A 5336-nucleotide genomic window follows, 5' to 3' on the forward strand; every position below is an offset into this window, starting at 1 on the left:
GGTGTTTCAGGCACTGAGCGATCAACCCGAGCTGTGAAATCCAGAGCAGCTGCTGCCTCTGCCAGGCCCAGGTGGGAATTAACCCTGCAGGGGAAGGCTGGGCTTGTGGTTAATGTGCTAAGCTGGGAGCTAGGGCACATCACATTTTTGACATTGAGTGCACATCCCCTCCCCTTTTCTCCACTTGATCCTTCCTGACTAGCTGGTAATCATGGATTTTAACCGTCCAGTCATGGGTATCATCCCACCAGGTTCCAGTCACACCTGCTCTACCAAACTGATGGTTCTGGAGGAGCAATTCCAATTCCTCATGTTTGTTCCCCAGACTCCTCGCACTGAGGCAGAGGCAAGTCAACAATTCCTTCTCTTCATTTAATTGGAGTTCCTGGATTTATTTTGTTCTTGATTTTTGCTGAGAGCTCATTTCTTCACCATTTTACCCTCCCGTTGGCCTATTAGTTTAGCCCTCCCTTGACTTCTCTAGCCGGCCTGTCCCCATGGAGATTGGTCCCTGTCATAGGTGTCACCCCCACTCTGAACCTTAGAGTATAGATGTGGGGACCTGCATGTGAACCTCCTAAGCTTGATTGCCAGCTTAGATCAATATGCTGCCACTATCCAAATATTTGAGTCATTTGGAAAACCTTCCCCTCCCTGGGTAGCCTTGAGAGACTCCTCCACCAATTCCCTGGTGAACACCGATCCAAACTCCTTGGATCTTAACACAAGGAAGAATTACTCCTTCCCCCCACCAATCCCTGGTGAGTCCAGATCCAATCTCCTTGGAAAAATCAATCAGGTTCTTAAAAAAGAAGGCAAGTTACAAAAAGAAAATAAACATAAACCTATTTAGTTACTTCCTTAATACTCACTATGATAAGAGGCTGGTTCCTTGATCTTTCCCACTCTGGCCAAAACTGAAACTGACTCTAAACAAAGGAAACTTCCCTCCTTCCTTTTGAAACATCTTGTTCCCCCATTGGTTCCTCTGGTCAGGTGTCAGCTAGGCTAGGTGGACTTCGTAACCCTTTACAGGTAAAAGAGGCATTAACCCTTAACTGTCTGTTTATGACAGTCCTCTTCTGAGGTGGAGGCCATCCAAACTCTGCAGGCCCCTCTCCTCATAGAAGATAGACTGATGTTCCACAAACCCTGCACCCTCCACACCACCAATATAGAGAGTAATCAGACCCCATCTCAGCCTGAGTCTTAGGCTAATCCAGCCCAGCACGTTCACTCTCCTCTCGTCAGACCTGCTCTCCAGTCCCCTGGGAGCCCTCACAGCCCTTCCCTGCTCTGCTCCAGTCTGAATTCCTCTGTCCTGCACACAGGTAATGAAAATTGGTTCCAGACGGGAAGCCGGCTTCACAGTGGCTCCTGGCACACCCTGGACAGTGATGGGAGGTGTTTGCTGAGGTCGCAGCAATGATCCGGGGCAGCTGGAGTCCAGCAGCCCATGACCCTGGGAAAGGTGCCCAGCGGCAGGCCTGGCCCCAGAAGCCAGCCTTGGGAGCCCCAGAGCTAGGGGCCATGGCTTGGCTTGGCCTGGCCCAGATGTGTCTCGCTCAGAATCATGGGAGGCCTGACATTTGGGTCTGCTTGCCACAGATTAGCTCCTGCACGGTGGGGCTGAATCAGGTCCATCTGGGGTGATGCCTCTCCCTCTATAGGCAGAGCCGAGGGAGCAGGAAATGGAGAGGTTGCACCCCTCAGAAAGCCCATGTAACATGCACAGACCTGTGGGGGATGGATGTGGGTCCTGGCTGAGACCCTCAGAAACCTCAGGGTCATCATGCAGGCGCTGTGGTTCCTTCTTTCTCGCATTCAAGATGCCGGAGATAAGGCCACTTGGAGAGGAATGACCCACAGCCTGGAGTGCTGCACAGCTGGGGCCATGCAAAGCTGGAGCCCGGCCTACATAGATCCGAGCTCTGGCAGGTCTGCTGCCCATGGGACGTCCCTTCACCCCTATGCTGGTCTGTTGGTCAATGTGGCAAATGCTCTCCAATTGAGGTTACACATCAGCCTCCTCATTCACAGGAGCGGGAGGGGGCACAGTTCAGGAGGGTGTGGCAGATGGAGATTTACAAAGAGCAACTTAGTGCAGGCCTGGACCTGTGGGTGAGATGCAGTAACATTCCCTGCCCACTGAGCCAGTCAGTCCCTCAGACCTGGGTCCTCATCAGAGCCGGTGTCCTCCAGAGAGGAAAGACCCCGTCTTGCATTCCCCATTGCCACTGACAGCAGAGGGAGATGCAGCTAGTGATTTGTTTTTCCTATTGCCCTGGTCTGACAGACAGCTCAGACTGCCGGGTTTAACCACAGAGCGGCTGGGGCTCCCCTCTCCTGATAGACAGAGATCCAGGAGGGAAGGAAACACTCACAGGGATGGAATTTCATAGAATTCTGTGTTGATTCCAGAGGACACAAACCAGCCTGTGAAATTATTCCAGAGGACACAAACCAGCCTGTGAAATTAACAAGTTAAAAGGGCAGATGGTGAGTAGGGAAGCGGACTTTAACGACCCAGGTTTCAGAGTAGCAGCCATGTTAGTCTGTATCCACAAAAAGAACAGGATAATTGTGGCACCTTAGAGTCTAACAAATTTATTTGAGCATAAGCTTTCGTGGGCTACAGCCCACTTCATCGGATTCATAGAATGGAACATACAACAGGAAGATATTCATACATACAGAGAACATGAAAAGATGGAAGTAGCAATACCAACTGTAAGTGTTATATCCTTGGGGAAAACTGTTTTAGGAAGAAATCACTGTGACACAGAGCTGTAAACCTTGGAGCAGCCATTTATTGCTACACACAGAAGTAACCAACAGCCAGCCAAACAGGCTGGGCTACACCCTAATAATCTGACTCAGTTGCCAAAGCAACACAAGATTCTATTACCATGAGAATCAAATACACAACATATTCCTCCCCCCTTAATAAGAACATCCCCTAAATAAAACAAACACTAACTAGACAAGGAGGGTAGACTGCCTCCATTCCCGGCTAACCCCCGGGGATTATTTTGCCTCGTAACCATGGGTTCGGCCTAGCTAAAGATTCAGCCGACGAGGAGGCCTTCTGTCTCTAGGTGGATTACGACGGACTTCTGGTGTTGTTGCACCCGGAAGTGCCTTGGGCATGGGCCTGACAATGGGCTCAGAGTTCGTAGGGCAAAGGGGTGAGGATGGGGTATCAGCTTGTGCCGGGCAGAGGGGTATCTCTGCCCCTGGCAGTAATGGAGTGGGACAGTCAGGAACAGGTGACTCTTGTTTCGGAGTCTCACTGGAGGTGGTGAAGTCAGGCGACTCAACTGAAGATGTGTCCTGAGGACTGGTATGACTGGGCAGCAGCTGATCTACATGTCGATGCCAGGTGAGCTCCTCTGCAGTCCGGACTGTGTAGGAAACAGGTCCCGTTTGAGCGATGACAGTGGCAGGGACCCATTTAGCTCCAGAAGTATAATTCCGAGCCAAAACCGGCTGTCCCGGGCTAAAGGTTCATGAAGTCTTTTGCTCTGGGTGCATGTGTGATAATTTGATCTTGCTGCTGACGTTGCACAATCTGTCTGGGTTCAGAAGGTTTCAGCAGATCAAAACAAGTGCACAGCTGTCGTCCCATCATTAGAAAGACCAGGGATGCCTTGGTTGTATCATGAGGTGTGTTTCTGTAGGTTAGTAAGAAGGTGTCCAGATGCAACTGTCCCCTTGCTGATTTCAAAGCTTGTTTCATTGTCTGCACAAATCTTTCAGCTGATGCATTGGTGGATGGATGATATGGTGCTGAAGTGATGTGGTGTATCCCATTTGCCTTCATAAACTTTTGAAACTCCTGAGAGACGAACTGCTGTCCGTTGTCACTCACAAGTTGTTCTGGCAAACCGAAACGACTAAAGAGTCCTTGTAGTTTTTGGATAGTACTCTCTGCAGTAGTGGACTGCATTATAGAGACTTCTGGCCATTTAGAATGGGCATCTACTGCCACCAAGAACATGCTTCCTTCAAGGGGACCAGCGAAGTCAACGTGAATACATTGCTACGGGTTTTTCAGGCCAGTCCCATGGATGTAGGGGTGCCCACTGGGGTGCATTCCTCACACCCTGACATGACATACAAGCTCTTGCCTTCTTTTCAATAGCACTGTCCAATCCCGGCCACCAAAAATAGCTTTGTGCAATTTCCTTCATGCGCACTATTCTACAGTGACTGGAATGGAGCTGTTCTAAAATCTGTGATCTCAGTGGTGGTGGGATAATGACACGTCTCCCCCACAATAAGCAATCAGATTGGATTGATAACTCCGTCCTCCTGGACATGTAGGTAACAAGGTTGAGTGAGACCGGAGAGGTTCGTCGAGATGTTCCATGCATCACTAGGTCCATAACTTGGGACAATACAGGGTCAACTCAAGTTGTCTTCTTTACCTGAATAGTGGAGATGGGTGTGTTCTCTACCTGTTCAAAGTAAAAGATTTCCTTCTGGGCAATATCTTGACATTTGACTGGCAAAAGTAGCCTTGAGAGACCATCCGCATTGCCGTGCAGAGTGGATTTACGATATTGGATCTCATATGTATGTGTGGAAAGCAACAATGCCCAACATTGCATATGGCTAGTGGTTAATGGAGAAATGTCTGTGCGGGGTCCAAAAATTGAAGTCAGGAGTCGATGGTCTTTGAGAAGAGTAAACTTCCGTCCAAACAGGTACTGATGAAACTTCCAAATTCCAAAAACGATTCCTAATGCTTCATGTTCGATTTGAGCATAGTTAGTTTCTGGTTTGCTTAGAATGCATGAAGCAAAAGCAATAGGTCTCTCTTCTCCCAAAGGCATAATGTGTGACATGACTGCTCCCACTCCATAAGGGGATGCATCGCAGGCCAACTGTAGGGGTAAGGATGGATCAAAGTGCGTCAGAACTTCAGAATTTAGCAATGCATCCTTCGCTTTGTAAAATGCAACATCACAGGCTTCAGTCCACTTCCAGGTCTTGTTCTGCCCAAGGAGTTCGTGAAGTGGTTTTAGCAGTGTAGCTAACTGTGAGATGAACTTTCCATAATAGTTCAATAGCCCTGGAAATGAGTGAAGCTGGCTAACATTTCGAGGAGGGGGAGTCTCCACAAGAGCCTACAACTTTATTCTATTCAGCATACAGAGATTATATATGACATCACATGTTAGCTAATAATAATATCACACTATAAGTGAGTAATAAACTAAAATCATTGACTACACATCCATCCATCCATCTGCAATAGCCAGTCATTCAGCCATGCCTACATAATACCCAGCTACATCTCCAGTCAGGCTGGAGGAGATGGACGCTCCTCT

This window comes from Gopherus evgoodei, chromosome 21 (assembly GCF_007399415.2).
Source record: "Gopherus evgoodei ecotype Sinaloan lineage chromosome 21, rGopEvg1_v1.p, whole genome shotgun sequence".
In the NCBI taxonomy this organism is placed as follows: Eukaryota; Metazoa; Chordata; order Testudines; family Testudinidae; genus Gopherus; species Gopherus evgoodei.